We start from the raw sequence: 18,271 nt of genomic DNA, 5'->3' as shown, positions 1-18,271 counted from the left end.
CCTGGGGACGCTTCCAGCCCTGACTGTGCTTTTGGGGGCTGCTGCGCACTGACCTGGGGAATCACTGAGCTTGCTGTCACTCAGTGTCCCTAACACCCTGGCCTGTCAGGCTGAGCCCAGTTCCTTCTGCTCAGCACCAGACACCTTCAGACCCTGGAGTTGGGAGGCCACTGAAACAAAGGTGTTTATCTCACTCCGGCTCTCCTGCGGCTCAGCTGGGCTGCCTGGCCCGGCTCTGGACAGCATAAAAAGTCAGGCTCAGATGACAGAGGCAGAATTTAGAGCCCTGTCGGATGGCAGCTGGGATTCAAGCTGTCAGCTGGAGGCAAGTGATAACAGTAAGGCTGGTGGGGACTCTGATGCGTGCGAGAGGGCAGGGGTGATGCTGTGCAGAGCTCCCAGCCACCCCGCGCCTTATTCTATTTATAATTCTGCTTGATAATAGGGCCCATTCATCCCCTCTGCAGGCCACTAATTGCTCTGGAGCAGAGGGATGACAGCCTAATTATTAACTTCACAAAATTAAAGTTGGGCTGTGTCAACAGGGTCCCTTTGCTGTCACCCAGATGCAATTCGTTGCCCTTCATTGTGGCAAAGGGCAGTTAGGAAAAAAAAAAAAATTGAAAACCCTGGCTTGGTTCCAGCTCAGGCAGACTTTTATTTTCTGGCCTCAAATTATTTATCTTTGGGAGGTTCCGCTTCGAGGAGACAGAATACCTCTTTCCTCTTGGCCGTAAACTGCGGTCAGCCCGGCACTGCTCCTCTGACGGGAGGTGACATTTTTGTCCCTGGAAACAGGGGATCTGAGAGTGAGAAGGGGCCTTAGTGAGATTAAAAACCGGCAACTACTGGGCCTGATTCAGCCCATGGATGTTTTATTTGGCTAGCAGAATGTTAAAAAAATTTTTTTTTAAACAGATAAAATCCTTATTACATAAAAATTAGCCATTTTCAAGCGTACAATTAGTGGCATTCAGCACGTTAATGATGCTGTACCATCATCACCACTATCGAGTTCCGAAACATTTTGATCACCCCAGAAGGAGACTACGGTCACCTCCCCCCTCCCTCCCCCTAGACTCTAGCCACCACCAGAGATCTGTTTTTTGCCTGCTCTGGATATTTCATATAAACAGAATCGTATGGTAGGTGGCCTCTTGTGACTGGTTTTTTTCATGTTGCACGATGTTCCTGGGGTTCCTTCGTGCTGCAGCGTGTCAGTTCTTTATTCCTTTTAAAGCTGGATAGTTTTAAAAAGCTTTTGAATTAGTTTATAACAGCCGTGTTGAGCTGTCACCCAGGTACCGTCCAAATTTGCCTCCTGAAACGTACACTTCCATGGCTCTCACGGTGGTGTGCACAATTCCAGAGTTGTGCAACCATCACCACAGTTAATTTTCAACACAGAAAAGTCAGATTTCCCAGAAAGACCAGAAGACCCGGTAATACAGGGCCTACCTCCTGACACGATGAGGCAGCCTGCTTCTAAGTGGACTCGGGCTCACAGGGGCCCCAGCCTTTGTGGTACCCGCGGCGGCCCTTCATTCATTTGCTAACTGCCTGGGCCTGGAGGCATGTGAGTGTGAGTCCTGGTCCGGCAGCCTGCTTGGGCCGGTGAAGAACCTGATACCCAGCCAGGCCTGGCAGCTTGCTCAAGGTCACGTGGGACAGGCTGCGAGGAGAGAGCGTGTCTTCCCAGTGCCCCTTCCACTCCAAGGTGGCTCTTTGCTCAGGTAGTGAAGCTAATGATCAGAATCTCTGCCTTAAGGGAGGTGTGACCCTATGTACGTGACAGTCTTTGTGCTCTGTTAGTGATGAATGTTCGTGCTGGGGGTGCCTGCCATTTCTTCCTTTCTCTGGTTACTGTGCCTAACGTTTCCTTTGGGTGAACACCCCAAATAACCACATTGACTAGGGCAGGCCCTGACCCACTCTCCCCAGGGAGTGCTTATGACTTTCTCAGGCCTGACAGTCAAACTCTTGCCTTAGTGATTGGAGTGGGGCTGAGGAACTTTTGTTGGATCTCCTGCAAAATAGAAGTGCTTTCCCTGCTAAGGGTCCTGAGACCTGAGATGGTACGGCCTGCTGAGGGTGAGTGCCACTTCCAGGAAGGGTCTGCCTGATATTTGAGCCAGTTCCAGGGAAAGAAAAACTGAGGGATGGATAAAGCAGATCTCTAAAGACACTATTTGAGCAGCCTGATACAACCATGCCTGAAACCCTCATCTTTTGTTTTGTAATGTAATAAATTCTGTCCTCTTTTTTCTTTTCTTAAGCTGGATTGAGTTGGGTTTCTGTCACTTGCATTGAACTACTCTGTGCTAAATATATACAACATATTTCACTCAAAGAACACTCATTAAGCACTCACCCTGTACCAGTGTTTTCACATACGTGATCTCATTTAGCCTTCCGACTAACACTGTGAAGTAGGTAGCTAAAATGCTTTCTAGTTTATGGAGGACAGATGGGGGTTAGGGAGGTGGCTTGCTCAGAGATACTCAGCCTGTGAGTGGATGGCCTCGGCTTTTGGCCTCAAGTTCAAGGCTAGTTCCTCTACCACAGCTCCCCAGCACATCATGGGAAACACTTTCAATTTTCCGAAGAGTGTAAACATGTCTTCCACCTTGCTCCCCCCAACCTCCACGATAAAGATATTCCACGATAATTGTGAAAAATTTGAAATATATGGAGAAGTATATATTAAAAATCCCACCACTCACTAATAACCCCCATTAACTTTAACATACTTCCAGATTTTTAGTGCAATTTTGTAACATATGGATGTTTATGTAAAAAGAATAAAAGATCACTGCGTATGTACAATTTTATACCTGCGTTTATCACTTAAAATGTTTTAAGAATGAGGACTGTTCTCCATATGTTTTCCCTTGAGTTGGAGGAAAGAGTTCTCTGGGCTCTGGGGTAGACCCAGGGCTCACCCTCCACTGGTCAGTTTAGAGCTGCGGGTGGCACCTCTGCTGCTGGGGTGGCTCCTTCCCTGCCTGGGGCCGAAGGGTGTGTGTCCCCTGGTTTGTACTGGACTGTGCCCAGCAGCCGCTGGAACCCGCAGGAGACCACCTGCTGATGCAGGGACGCCTCACGTGTCTGTTTCCTACGCAGGCAGGGCAGGCTGTGATGGAATCAGTGCAGATGTGAGTCCCTTGGGGAGGTGGAGTGGGCTGTGCCAGAAACACTGGTTTTGCTACTGGTGTGACCTACAGGTCATCTCCCGACCTAGGACCTAGAAGGCCGTGAGGCTTTCTCCCTTTGCCCACTTGATCAAACACACGCTGTGCTCTCCATGCCCACACGGTGGCACTATGGAATAGGAAACGAATTTACTCCTCGGGCTTTGGGAGAAGAAATAAAGGCAGAGCAGAAACGAGCTCTTTAGAGAGAAGAATGAAGCAAGCTGAAAATGTACAGCTACTAAGGGTGTGTGTGTCATGCGGGGTGAGAAGGGTGAGGAGACCCCAGGCAGAAGTAGAAACACACTGGGGAGGAAAGATAGCAGTCATGGGGCAATCAATATGTTGTCATTGACACCTAACGGGAGATAGCGTGATGTAGAGGGAATTCCCGTGGGTTTTGGAGTCGTGCAGACAGGGTGTGGATCCAGGGTCAGGCACTTCCTAGTGGTGTGATCGTAGCACGCCACTTGGTTTCTGAGCCTCAGTTTCCTCATCTGTGAAATGGGTGGTCCTCGAGGTGTGGGAAGGGTTGGCACTGAGCTCTAGGAGGCTGTGCTAGTAAGTGGCAGAGGCGGAATTCTAATCCAGGCCTGCCTGTTCCAAAGGCTTCTTCTATCATCACAATAATGATTTTGATGACAATGAATGTATATGTGCATACATATGCATATACATATGTATTAAATGATTTTTTTTACTAATTGCCTTTGAGATATAATTCACATAAAAGTCTACAGTTCCATGACAATTTTTTTTCCCAAAGAGCTTCCCCATCCAGACATTAGTTTAGTAATAACACTAACTGACATTTACCGAGCACTTTAAAATGCACAGGATGACTTTACTCATCCTTTTTCATCTAATTTATTTTTTAATATTTAGATATAATTTATTTTATTTTACTTTTGATGGTATGTCAGTATGTTTAATAAGAGCACTATTATTAACTATGATTTATTACTTTTGAAAAAATTTTAGCACTTTTTTATATAGCAAATCAAAATTCTGGTTCTGTATTTAATTTAATAGACTTTATTCTTTTAGAGCAGTTTCAAGTTCACAGCAGAACTGAGGAGAAAATACAGAATTTGCACATACCCCTCCCCACCCACACATATATACTCCCCTACCCTCAACATCCCTCATCAGTGTGGCGTATTTGGTACAATCAATGAACCAACATGGACACATTATTATCAACTGAAGTCCATAGTTTACATTAGGGTTCACTCTTGATGTTGTACATTCTATGGGTTTTGACAAATGTGTAATGACATGTGGCCACCACTATAGTATACAGAATAATTTCATTGCTCTAAAAATCCCTTGTACTCCATCTATTCATTCCTCCCTCCCTCCCCTTTCTCATCTAGTTTCAATCCTATGATATCCTGTGAGCAAATAAGGCAGTTAAAAAAAAAGTCATCACCCCCACCCATTTTACAGACAAGGAAATGGAGATACAGAGAGGTGTGGCTTGTCTAGGAGACGGCTGACTGATGAACAGAAGGAACAGAATGAGTCAAGAGTCTGGGGACCCTAGGTTGGTGAGTGGCTACCTACCCATTACAGGCAGGGACAGGCTGGAGCAAGCTTCTGCTTCAGGTGGAGGCCTGCAGGTGCCTCAGGTGCTCAGGAAGGGTGTGAGTTGAGCTCTGGCTGGGGGATAAGAGCACCCCTAGCCTGGAAGGCAGCTGGGGTAGGATTTTGGCCTTGGGTGAAGGGAGAGGGACTTGCTGACTGTTGCATCATCTAGGCTGCTTTTGGCTGCAAGGATAGGAAAGCCTGCTAACAATGTCTTAAGCTATAGAAACATTTAATTATATCACTGATAAAGAATCTGGAGAGGCAGTTCCAGGTTTGGCTCCGAAACCTCACGATGGCCCCATGAAACCAAGGCTTGTTCTTTCTTTCCACTCCACCATCTTTAGCATTGGCATTTTGACCTTAGGTTTGTCCTCTAGGTCGTAAGATGGCTGCGGATGCTCCAGGCCTCACGTCTTCACACAGAGCAGGAAGGATGGCAAAGTGGGCATTTCCCCACAGTGTTCTGTTTTTAGTTAGCAACCTCAGAAAGTCTTGGCAGACTTCTTACATCTCATTGACCAGAGCTGGTCACATGCCTGTCCCTGGACTCTCACTGGCAAGGAGGAACAGGATGACCGAGATTGGCTTAGATCAGGCATAATTTATCCCCTGGGTCTGGGAGAGAGAGTTTGGCTTTACCCAGCAAGATGTCTGAACAATGTCCATTTTTATGGGCTAACAAAAACGGGGCAGGCAGGTTGGGAAGTGATGTAGAGGAGCGTTTTGGGGGCAGGAAAGTACCAGTGTCCCCCTTGATTGTGGTGGGGCTGGGTCTAGCATGGCCTGGCAGGGATGATGGTGCAGGTGGGAGGGGCTGGCTGGGTGCAGGGACCCCTGCCTTGCAGTGGATTCACCCAGGCTATTTCTTGATGTGGGGCCACCTGGCTCTTTTAATGGGGGAAGGAGCAGGCCTGGCATTTCTGACTCTGTTTACTCTTCTTTGGGCGTTGCTACTTGCCTTTGTGTTCACTCTACATTGTCACCACCTGTCTTGATTGTCAGGGGCAAAGCTTGGGCAAAGGCTGCCAAGCTAAGAGAGACGGAGTTGGAGGAGAGCACGCAGCAGGGGTGGATGCGTCCAGCGCCACAGCGCAGGGCTGCCCAGGTGGTTCGCCTCACCACCCTGGGGCTGCCACTTGGGTGGAGCATGGCGTTTAAGGCCTGCCTGGAGTTGTGTGGGAACATTGGGAAGACCTGACAAGACCATACGTGCGATCTGCGGTGTGTGGACACGGGGCATGCGGGGCATGTCCTCGGCTTGGATTTGGGACAGTCGGGGACGCTTGGTGTAGCCCATAGGTCGGGGAGGTTCTGCAGGGAATGCGCCAGCCATCCCGAGTCCCAAGGCGGCTTGTATCCTCAGGCTCTGCTCTTTTCCCATCTGTCCTCTTCTCCCTCCCTGCCTCCTGTCACCTTCTCCCTCGCCTCTGTCTCCTTGTTTTTCTCTTCCACTCCCCGAGCCGCCTTCACACCCCGGGGGAAGGCTCTGCTGCTGGGACGCAGGCTGCAGGCCCCCTGGTGTGAAGAGCTGGGCCATTTTCAGCCTTTGCCTGGCTCCTGGCTCTCCTCCATCTGCCCAGTGCCCCAGCGCCCCTGAGCAGCCTCCCTCCCACCTTGGGGCTGCCGTCCGCCAGCCGCTGTGCTGGAGGGACCCAGATTCATTTTAACATCAGCCGAATCAAAGGCTCATTGAGGGAGTGGGTGTCACTGAGGGCGGAGTGAGGCCCCTTCCCCCTTGGACCCTTTAGACTTCTCTCTCCATCTCCGGTCAGGGACAGTCCTCATGACATCTCTGTGACCCCTAGATGGGCATCGCATTTCTTGGGCAAATGGTGGGGGCCGGGGAGACTTGGAAGAGGTTCCTTGCAAATCCCTCTCCAGGGCTTGCTAAGGCTCCTATGCTTGTGAGTGCAAACCAGCGATGTCATCTTTCTACAGGAAGAAAGACACATTGTTACCATGCAGCTCCTGGAAACCACCGCCTGGGTCCCTTTCTCGTCTGCAAGCGCCCTTGGAAAATTGAGCGGGTGATCTGTGTCAGACAGCCACAGCGACACTAACCGCCACCACCACCCCTGTCTGAGAGCTCCTTGGGCACCCACTCATTTGATCAGATGCCAACTTTGCAGGTCAGTCTGGTTTTCAAGCTGCTGTCTGTTACGAGCTGGTTTTTTTTTTTTTTTTTTTTTTTTTTTTTGGTTTCCTTGTCTGAATTTTTACCATCCACTTCTGGACTGCCGGTGGATGGAGGGCAGATGTTTGGGCAGTCTTGCAAAGAAGGTGCCCAGGAAACATGAAAGCAGAATGATAATTAAAGGAGCAGTAAAACGGAGTTTTAGGGGCTGTTGTTCCACCTCTCTTGAATCTGCGAATTGTGAAATGTTTTGCTGAAGGCCTCTTTTAATCCTCTAAGCTGCAACCACAGTGTCAGTCATAGCAGTCACCATCACTGAGTGATTTTTCTGTGTCAGTCATGGAGCTCATTTAATTTAACACAGACACTATTATCACCATTTTACAGATGGTAAAACTGAGGCACAGGAAGGAGAAATGACTTGCCCAAAGTTAACACAGCTGATAAGACTTAGAGCTGGTATTTGGACGCGGCCAGGGTGGCGCCAAGATGCAGGTGCTGAACTCGGCCTCATTGCCCCTGCCCAGCAAGTGTCGCTGCTGTTCCTATCAGGAGTTCTGACTCAGAGAAGGCCAGCCAAGTGCTGAGGTCAGCTGCCAGGGGTGGACCTGAGGGGGAAGAGCTAGAGGTCTTTTATGGGTTACCCCTGGGCTCCCAGACTGGGTGTTCTGGCTCCATGGGCCCCCTGGCTGGTGGGTGGAGCGGGGAGGAGCCCCTGAAACTTCCCCAGGTTCATGGCCCTCACGGCTCTTGTCTTGTCCTGCTCGTCTGGACACGGCGCTGGGTGGAGGTGACCAGGGGATATTCCAACTGCCCAGACCAGGAAATGAGACTTGTCCAAGGTCCCTCAGTCCAGGAATGACAGAGACCCAGAGCCATCTGCTGAGCCCTGCTGTCCGGCAAGCCCTCTGGTGGGGCCCTCCTGCCCTGCTCAGCTGCTCTCACTGCACGAGGGAAGGTCCCGAGGGAAGTTATCAGTAGAAAGAATCTCTCGAAAAGGCAGAGGCCAAAAGAAGGAAGGACGGGTGAGGTTTGGGGTGGCCTCCCCTAGTTGATGGCCTGTTCTTTCTTCCTTGTGACAGCTCCTAACTGGGTTCCCGCCCGCATCTGGGCCATGATCGCTGGTGTCACAATGTAGTCCTTTCCAGGAACAGTGGGTGGGGTTATCTCAATGTTTTTCTGAATTCAAAGAATTTCTCCAATCCTTTAGAACTCCGAGATGGCCTTGGCTTGGTCCTGGAGCAGCCAGGCTGTATCTCCCCGGCCTTTGGTGAGTGGTCGAATTCCGTGGGTCCCTCCTCTGCCCTTCATCTCTGCTTTCCTTGTTTCTACCCTCTCGACCTGGCAGTCCCAAACCCACTCCTAGCTTGATACTTCCAAACCGGAAGGGCATTCTTGGAGGTTCTGCCTTTGACCTTCCCAGGGGCCCTTTTCCTGGCCCTGCAGTTCTGATAGCTCATGATACCTCGGGAACAACCTCTTTCTCCAGCCTAGCAGTTTGGAATTTCCCCCTTCCCCCCATCTCCAAGCTCACAGCTGCAACACAGAGCACATGGAAGGGAATGGAAGGAGGGTCATAATGAGGCTTGGCTGCCCAGGGTCTCCTCTATCTTTAGCCCAGCGCTTCCCAGGACTCTGAGTAGTGCCGAAGGGCGAGCCTCTGGCTGTCTGAAGGTAGAAACAGGAAGAAGGGAATTAAAGTGAGAAACAAATACAAAAAAGAATAGTAGCTACTATCTGTTGATTCCCACCAGGTACCTTACATAAATTATCTCACTTAATCTCCATAGCAGCCATCTGCAGTAGGTATTGTTGCCCATTTACAGATGAGAAAACAGAGGTTCATAGTGGGACACTGACTTGCCTAAGGCCCCGCATCCAGGGAATGGCAAAACTGGTAACCTAGGTGCCATCTTCATCCCAGTGAGTCCATTTTTTAATCTTCAGGCCAGGCCTTTCTCCCAGAGTTCCAGACCTTCGTATGAGACTCCATACATGGCTGTGGTCTGACCAATCAGTGTATTCCTTCTCCCTGGCCACAGTGACTGTGACACAAACCGGGTCAATGAGAACCCTTGGGAAGGAGAAACTTCTTTTCCTTTGTGACTGCCAGCAGGAGGGAGGCTGTAAGCCTGCAGCTTCCAGGGGCTGCCACATGGCATCCTAGAATGAAGCTGGCATGGAGGGAAATGGGGCTGGGAGTTGATGACTGAGTCCTTACGGCACTATCTGAGTCTGGATCCAACTATGCCTGAAGCTGGAACCCCTGACCTTTTTAGTCCAGGGAGCCAACAAATTCCCCTTGTTGGCTTAAGCCAGTTTAAATTGGGCAGCTGCCGCTGGCAACCAAAATCGTCTAATACCATTGCCAGGACTTGTCCTAATTCCCGTTTAAGTGATTTTGTTAGATTTGTCCTTTTGAAGCACCTTCTGCACAAAGGCCTTATAGTCAGCCTTGCCCCCAAGTGGCTCTGTCCTTTATCTTTAGCTGTATGCTCCCTAGCCTAGTGCACAGAAGTGTTTTATCCAGACTTCTTTCTTTAAATTTTCTACTATTTTTTTTTTAAATAAATAATTTTAAGTTTTAAACTAACAGCCAGGAGCCACCTTTTCTCTTGCCTGTCCTGACCTAGTCATATATTTAGCTCTCTTCAACTCCCTCCCAAACCTCACAGCCCCTCCATCTCTGTGGTTCTTGTTGACTGTATAAAAAATACGTGTAATGCTCTGAGGCATGGGTTGTGAGTCCTCAGGGGACACGACACGTTCACTTTGGTGCTCCCAGGCCAGGGTTTTGGGACACTTTGGTCTGTCCTGCTTCTGGTTCTCTCCAGCCCTCCAGTCACCTCTGAGAGATGCTTGGAGAGCCAGAAGCCTTCGGCTGGTGGCTCAGCCTCCCAGAGTTCTGCCCAGTTTAGACAGAAAAATGAAAATGCAAGCTCAGCTCGACTACAGTTCTCTCTCCTAAGGTGAGTTTGGCAGTCCAGAAGGTTCCCTGCTAAAAGCGTTGGCTTGATTTTGGACCAGCTGTTGGACCCAGCAGAACCTGGGGAGAGAAACTCCTACTTTATCATACACTGGCTCGCTTCCCTGAAATGATCCTCTTTCCCCCCATTTTGTCAATGGGAAAACTGAGGCAAAACCCCCAAACTGACCTGCTGGCAGTCACAATTGAGGGTCTGACCTTGGGGCTCGGAACCCCATGCTGAGCGTTTCTGCACGACGTCATTCCTCCTGCCGCTTTACTTGGTCTCCTCCCTCCAGAGCGAGGGGGAAGCACAGCTGTCGGAGCGCTGGGGGAGGATGGAATGCTTATTAGGACCCCCGCTCCCCAGGCACATGGTTCAGCGGGTGAACTCCTGACCCTTGGGCTGCTGCAGGAAGTGTGACGTAGTGACTCCGGCTGGATTCTGAGGTCTATGGGGAGAGGCAGACATGCCTGATTGAATTATTCCGTCCAGGAGGTTAAAAATATGTCAGGGGATGGCAGAGCTAAAAGTGCTGATGCTCTGTGCTCAGCTCCCCGAGGAGTCGGCCCTGCTGGAATGCCGTGTGAGCGTCCGTGCGCCTGCTGCGGGGAGGGTCCGGGCAGGATCTGGTGGCCCTCAGAGGCTGCAGGTGTGGGGCCCTGGGCCTCCAGGCCATCACTGGACACCTGCAGCCTCCCTGCAGGGCCGGGAGGTTTCACAGCTGGGAGTCTTGGCCAGAGCAGGTGGTGAGTCTCAAAGATGGAGGCGGGGAAACCTAGCCCTGTCTGGGAGTCCCCAAGCTCTCTTCGGGAAAAACCCAGCTTTCATTTTGGGAATCTCCTGTGGGGAGGCAGGGAGTGCCTTAGAGGGAGGGGGGGGGTCATCTGATAGCATAGTGGGTTCCAGATGCAGGAATGGTTGGTATGGAGTATGCCCAGCCTCCTTTCACCTTTCTGCCAAGTGCACGTTAAGCTCTGCTGATTTTTGTTGCCCAGTGAACATTCCCCTTTCTCTTCGGTAGCAGCGTCTTGATTTTCCTCTGGGGAAATCTCAGACCACATGATTAAGGCGCGGCTGTCTTCAGTTCCCTGGTTCCCGGATTAGGCCTGTAATTCAGTCTGGCCAGTCAGAACACCATACCTTGACTCAGCCTAGCCAATCAGATCAGCATACCCTGCTGGCTATAGGGTGAACATGTGTCCCAAGCTAGACCAGGGAAGCATGTATTAGTCAGGATGGGCCAGGTTAAGCTGCAGTAACAAATAAACCCCTGAGAACCTCTTTACAAGAAAAATTTTTTGTTTTTGTTCTTAATACTCCTCAACTACTGGAAAAGAGAAGTTTTCTCTTCCTCCTGGGATTGCTGAGCTGTAGGATCTATGTCTAGGGAGCCACTCTACAGGAAGCCTGCCTTGAAATGACACTATCACAGAGTAAACCAGAATGCAGAAAGGTGATTTCCTGTTAATACCATTTGAGCACCTGGATACAGCCATGCCTACATCCCATTACCTGAGCCAATACAGTGTTTTCTATTTTTTTCTCCTTTATCCCTTTCCTCCTTCTCTCCTCCTTCCTTCCTACTTTTTTTGTTTCTTTTTTTCTTTTTTGGCTTAAGCTACTTCGAATTAGAGTGCTCTTGCTTGCAACCAAAATGATCTATAAGCCCAAACTCTAATTCTTCTAGTAGCTGGTTCAAAACTCACCTTGTCCAAGCAACCTTCCCAGATTAATGCCCCCTTCTCTCTGATTCACTTATTTTTCCAATGCTCTCTCTAGCTTTATGACTTTTATTTCCATGACATCATTTTGTGCTTATTTGTGTATTGTCATTTTCTCATATAGTTCTTTTTCAATCTCCTTAACTAGATTGTTTTCAAGTCAAGTCAAAAGCAAAGACATTTACTGAGCTCTTCTGAGTAGATGGCATTATGCTAGGGGCTGGCATGGAGTGAGAGTAAGTCATTTTAAAATAACAATAGAAGATTTGAATTGGGCCAGAGATGAACCTCATCCATTAGGCAGGTCCACTCAAGTTGGGGGTGTCCAGGAAGGGGTCACGGATGAATGGGGCTTTGTTCTGAGTGTTGTCACAGAGTCCTGGGGCTGCTTTGAAGGTCACCTGCTTAATTTTGATGATTTGGAGGAGAAGGGCCTCCTACACAGGGGGACAGGAGGAAAGTGTCTGAGCACACACTGCTTCCTGAATTGCCCTGGAGGCTTCCCTGTCCTGTCGTCCTGGACTTTCGAAGCTGCCTCAGCTGCAGACTCTGGCCACGATTCCACGACCGGTCATGGAGTATGAAAATTTCCTCTGAGATCTCTCTGGCTGCATCAGCATTATATCACCTCACTCTGACCTGCAGCCCAGCAGGCCCGTCTTCTATTTTATTTCCCCATGACCAAGTCTCAAGGCTCTACCTCAATCCTTCATCTGAGAGCAGATTTGTTTTGGGATCGGGGTCCTGCCGGGGCCTGAGTCTTTGCAGGGGCTGAGCCTTGTCACTGAGCCCTGGGCTGGGCCCCTCCTGCTGGCTCTGCCTGGCCCTCCGTGACTGCCTGCCACTTTCCTGTTGGGCCGTCTGGGCTCTGGGCTTTGGCTGGTCCCCATGAGCACACTGCATCCAGACAGACCGGATAGGATGCGTTCTGGGGGCAGTAAGTTCCTTACGCCTCATCTCCTTGTGGGCCATCTGCTTCTCCCCTAAGGCCTGGGGTGGAAGGAGAGGAAATGACTGCCCTAAGAGGGTCTGCAGTTTCATCCAGAGCTGTTGGTGAAGCATTTTGGGATCCTCGGATGGGACCCAGCAGATAGCATAGAATGACCTCCCCTTCTGGTTTTGCGGAAATTGGAAGGGAAAGGCTTGGAATTCTATATGCTCAGGCTCGTGGCCCAGGCTTGACAAAAGCCCTTTCAGGATGGAAATAGCTCTGCAGCTCCCAGCCCGGCCGCCCATCTCCAGCACCGGCAGGACTTCCTCTTTGTCTGCAAACTGCTGCGCTGGTGTTTGCAGAAGGGGCTCCTGCCGGCTAAGTGTGTGCTCCTTCAGCCCTGCAGAAGGCAACTTCCTAGGAAACAGGACCTCTCATCCCACCGGGCCTCCTTGTTGTTTATCTTGTCTTCAGATGAGTCATTGCATCTTGTGACTTATTGACAGGCCTGATGTGGCTCTGCAGAGAATCCAAAAGCCCTTGGAGGAGTGCCTGTGTCATGGAGGAGAGAAACCAGGACTCGGACTTGGGGATTCCTGAGGTCAAGTCTCAGGCTCCTCCCGATATGACCTGGGGAACGTTACTTAACCTCTGGGAGTCTGTTGCTTTATCTGTAAAGGAGGAATAACAATTTCCACCTTGCTGGGGTGCTGGGCGATTTTATCTTTCAAAACGCTGGTCTCAGTGTGGAAGGCTGGGAAAGATTTCAGAGCTGGGGGCTATCTGCAAGGTTGTCGTGGGGTTACTTGGCCCTCCGGTGGGTTCTTGGTCCTGTGCGCTGCAGCCAATGAGTGAATTCCATATATCACTTTCTCAGTCTTCCTTCTGGGCCCTGCGTCTGGCTCCCTGGCCGTGGTGGGAGGCCCGCGGTGGCGGTGCTGGGCTCATTACGTGTTTTCTACTGCCTGCCCCAGTGTGTGCTTCAGACCAGCAGCCTGCAGTGCTGATCCACTGGGCAGAACCGCTCTTCGCTTTGTCTGTTGACTGCTTGTGCCATTTCCTTTTGTTTAAATTTTAATTAATAAAAAAATAAAAATCATACCTATGTAGAGTTAAAAATTTTAAACACAGGTCCTAATGGCAGAGACCACCCCCCCCTTCCATGGCTGGCACATGGCTGTCCAGATTAGAGATGGTTTTTTCCAGCCTCCCTTGCAGCTAGGAGTGACCATGGGACCCAGTGCTGGACAGTGAGACTTAAGCAGGAGTGTTGTGGGGGTGGCTTTGGGGAAACATCCTAAAAGGACAGCTAGCATGCACCCTGTTTCATCTTGGTCCCTTCTTCCATCCTACTGGCTGAAATGTGGATTTGCTGGCTGGAGCTGGAGCAGCCATATTGAACCATAAGGTGGGCTTGGACTCAAGGCTTGTGTAGGGTATAGCAGTGAGAAAAAGGAGCCTGAATCTCTGAGGACTTTGTGGAGCAGCCCTGAGTGGTCTCTCTCCAGACTTTTACACTTCTGTTTTAATTAAGGGATTTTGTTGTGGGTTTCTGTTTCCTTCCACCAAACCTAATTCCAGCAGATCCAGCTTACCTGTCCCACACCTCCCCACCGCTGACTCCTACTCCGTGGAGACAGCCACTTGTTACCGTTAGCTGTTTCTCCTACTATATTTACCTTCAGAAGTCTGAAGAACACACCTCACTGGTCTTTCTCGTTTTTTTGTGTATTTGATTTTAGACATTATCTATTGAGTTCCTCCTACAGAATAGTAGGATTTAGCTCTCTTTGCTCACCCGTCAACCCTCTGCTACGCACAGTCACTGCCCTTCTGGCTATCCTGCCAGTAAAGATTTCTGGTTGAATCCACAGAGAGCATATTTATCCGTTATGACAGCTCTGTAATTGTTGTTCACAGCCGAGCTAGGTCCAGATCACAGGGAGTGTCCTATGATTATGTTTGCTTTTTAAAATACAAGTTTTACTTTTCATGGAATAATAATGCGTCTCTTTTGGTTTGTTTCATTTTCTATTCTTTTCCTGCAGTACTTTTTTGAGGAATAAATTCCACGTAGTAAAATACATCTTAGGCGCCCAGCTTAATGACTTTTACATATGATATGCCTGTGACACCAGGACATGTCTGTGACCCCAGAAATTCCCTTGTGTCCCTGTCAGTTGATACCTGTCTGTCCCTGTCCCCCAGAGATAACCCCTATTTTGAATTCTGAACCCATGGATTCCTTTTCCCTGTGTTTGAACCGAATGTCAGTAGACGCATACGGCATACGGCATGTATTCTTTTCTGTCTGGCCTCTTCCCTTTGTCCCATTTTTGAGATTCATCCACGTGGTTGTATGTGTCAGTCGTTCGTTCCTCGTGACTGCCAACTCATGCTCCTAGGATGGAAGTATCATACTTGGTTGATCCATCTGCTATTTGGTGGCCCTTTGGGGCTGGTTCTAGTTTTTGGCTATTGTGCATAAAGCTACTCAGCATTCTTGTACTGGTATTTTTGTGGCTCTGTGTATTCATGTCTCTGGACACACTCCCAGGAGTGGGGTTTCTGGGCCATAGGATGGGTACATGTTTCACTTTATAAAAAACTGCCCAAGAGTTTCCCAAAGTGGTGGTGCCGTTTGTGAACCACGAGCAATGTATGAGGGGGCCAGTCGCTTCACTGCCTCAGCAGCACTTGGGATTGTCCGTTGTTCTGAATTTGATCTGTTCTGCTGGGCGGACAGCGATGATCGTTTGTGTTGTCTATTTACATTCCTCCCAGTAGCTACAGTCACTGGAGGCTGGAAGTCCGCCTGCCAGGTGCTGGCAGCCGTTCGAATGGCCCAGAGGGGCAGCTTCTCCTCTCGGAGGTGCTGGGATGACCCCGGGTCTCGAGGGCCAGGAATTCTCTGCTGGCTTCCTGTTTTCTGTTAGAAGGGGTTGAGGGCAGGCTTCCCACCCCAGCCCTGCTTCCGGACAAGTTGGGGCAGTGGGGTTTGGTCAGCCGATCTCCTCCTGGGGGCCCCCCTCTGCATCCGTCCTTGTGCTCCCCACCAGGCTGGCCTCCCTGCTCTGCATCCTCCCCGGAGGACATACGTTGGTGGTTTTCCCAGGGACGGGAGGCTCTGGGTAAACGCTGGGAGACAGAGAAAGGCCAACAGGGTTGACACATTTGTGTGAGGGGTTCACAGTCCTTGGGCCATGCTGGGCTGACCTCCTCTTCCTAATCTCCCCTTTTCTAGAAGTGTGAGCTCCGTGCAGGGAGGAGGTGGACCCCGGCGTGAACCCATCCCCCCAGATGACCTGGGGCAGGGAGAGCGGAGCCCAGGCGGTGGCTTCACTTTATTGTCGCATCTGTTTTCATTATCACAGTTCTTCTCCATTGACACTTGAAGGGTCATCTGACCTTGGCTGTTGCAGAGAGGGATCTAGTTGTGTCAGCTTTTGGGGAGGGAGCCTGCTCCCACCCTCTTCCTTCATGATCCCGTGAGTGTTCTGTGGATGGAATGGAGCACCTGGCAGGGAGGAGTCGTGGGGCACGTAGACCCTCCTCCCCGCCTCACCCTGCTGGGTGAGGGTGAGCCTGAGTGTGAGATGAGGTTCTACCTAACTCCTCTGTTGCAGAACTGCCCCCATCTTCAGAATCAAAAGTCTGGAGAAGCTTCTGTGCTGACACTCCCAGCGTCTCTCCCGCGGAGGTGGGCACCACGGACCTGGAGGGCTCGGAGAGCGGCTGGCCTGGCAAGATGCCCTTCAGTTCCGAGGTGTTATTCTTGGTCTGGAAACCCGAAGGAGCTCGCTGGCATTTTACGGGCTTGCCCCGCTCCCTCGGAGAAGGCGTTTGGACCCTGTCCTGAGAAGGCGTTTGGACCCTGTCCTGAGAAGGCATTTGGACCCTGTCCTGGGCTCCATCTCATTCCCTTGTGCCTTTCATCGTTTCCCTTTTTAAAAATAAATTTCTCTACATTTCAGCTGAGTCATTTTCCTCCTCCTCCTCCTCTTCGTGACAGTCCCGGGAGCCGGAAGGAGCCCTGTCCCGAATCCTTGGCTCCTCCAGGCCAGATCTTTTCCAAATGTCAAACTCTCAGGAACCTTGGCACCCGGTGGAGTGGGCTCTGGCCCCAAATTTCTTTCCTCCTTCGTCCCCGTCAGTCTCCGCTTTCCTTTCTCATGAAGGAGTTTACGAACTGGCTTTTCTGTGGGCCCCTTGCCTTGAGGTTTGCTGAGAGCGAGCCTGGCAGGAAGGCACTCAGCTCCCCAGTATGGCCTCGGGGCCACTCAGGGGCTGCTCTCCCACCCTGGAGAGGGTGTCTGCCTGGTTAGGCTCTGTCCCCTTGTGCCTGGCTCACATTATGGGGCTGACCTGTCTGTGCTGGCCATGGAAGACGCCGTTCCTGCCTCAGAGGACCGCCAGGACCGTGGACAGGATGGGGCAGCTCATCCCTTCTGCGCTCTTGACTTCCTGCTCAAGCCTTCGGACACGGCCAGGAGAAGCGACACCCACCGTTGACATGGCGCCCGCTGTCTTCAAAGCATCTCCTGTGCGTTGTCGCTTTCATGCAGCTGCAGTCATGTTCTCTTCCCTACCCACTGCGACGGATGCAGGGCAGCTGTTAGTTTCCTTATTTTGTGGCCAAGGAAACAGGCTTAGAAAGTTTAACTGGTTTGCCAGGGTCTCAGGACCAGTCATTATTATTTAAAGAAAAAATTTGTTTTTTCAGTCATTATTATTTAAAAAAAAAAAAAAGAGGGGGAGAGATTTACCAGGTGCAAGACAATAGTTTCTCTGTCTCCTGACTCCAAAATTACTAGACCTGCCGGGGATTTTTAATTCTGACACCCTGTTGCTGACTCTCTGACATGTCGACGCCCCTTACACGGACACAAGGATTTCTTTCCTTTAGGAGTTAAGATGAACGAAAACTTACCCGATTTGACAGTCTGGCCCTCTTTTGGACAAGAGGTCTCACTCATTCATTCATTCATTCTCACTGTGTCCTGGCGGGGCTGCTGGAGAGACATGAAACCATGTGCAGAGGCGACAGTCTCTGCCCCGATGTTCATTTCCAAGGATGAACTTAAAACCCTAGTTTCAATGTGAAGAACGTGCCATAAAATCCTCCAGCCTTCCTTGGGGAAGCCAGTCTCCATGGAAGTGGGGAGACCAACCACCCTGTGACAGCCATGCTTTGAGAGGCCTCAGGGGACGGGGTGCCACATGGAGCGGGGGAGAGAGAATGGGAGAGGGGGTGCGGGGAGCACCGAGGCACCCTCTGGAAGGGCCTGGCCATCACCTGGGAAGGCAGCTGACACCATGTGGACAAGAGACCCATTGCCCAGCAGAGCCCTTTCTTAAGTTTCTGATCCACAAAATCGTGAGCAAAATAAAATCATTGTTTCAATCTATGAAGTTTCGGGGTTTGTTTGTTGCCATAGTAACGAATAGCCAGGGCAGAATTTCAGGGCCTGGTCGTTTTCCCTGCACGAAGCCCTCTTTGGCTCCCCTAGTCCTCTGCTGTGGATCCTTCAAGACTCGGGAGGGCGAGCAGGCCGGCGGCCCACCTCCTCATTAGGGTGCCTTCCCCCACTTAGCTTTAAGAACCATGAAAAACCCCAGAAACCCTCCAGTGGAACATGGAACTAGCTGATCGTCCTGTGCGCCTTGTGAGCAACTGCCCTGCCTCTGAGAATTCTCGGAGGAGCGTCTCTTTTCTCTCCCAAATTTTAGCTCGT

General features: G+C 50.5%; 2 long non-coding RNA genes across 3 annotated transcripts in view; both read left to right on the top strand.

Moving 5' to 3' along the window:
* Positions 1-18,271, top strand: part of LOC116658975 — a 253,594-nt gene that overhangs the window by 76,085 nt on the left and 159,238 nt on the right. For both annotated transcript variants that reach the window (XR_004314217.1, XR_004314216.1), the window contains exon 2: positions 6,720-6,910. This is a non-coding gene — a long non-coding RNA (uncharacterized LOC116658975). The remainder of the gene's footprint in view (positions 1-6,719; positions 6,911-18,271) is intronic.
* LOC116658976 lies at positions 14,667-17,944 on the top strand. The gene is made up of 2 exons (XR_004314218.1): positions 14,667-16,024; positions 16,163-17,944. It is a non-coding gene; the product is annotated as an uncharacterized LOC116658976 (long non-coding RNA).

This window comes from Camelus ferus, chromosome 22 (assembly GCF_009834535.1).
Source record: "Camelus ferus isolate YT-003-E chromosome 22, BCGSAC_Cfer_1.0, whole genome shotgun sequence".
NCBI classification, from domain to species: Eukaryota; Metazoa; Chordata; class Mammalia; order Artiodactyla; family Camelidae; genus Camelus; species Camelus ferus.
The sequence above is the reverse complement of the archived record's forward strand: the minus strand, read 5'-3'. Positions and strand labels throughout refer to the sequence as shown.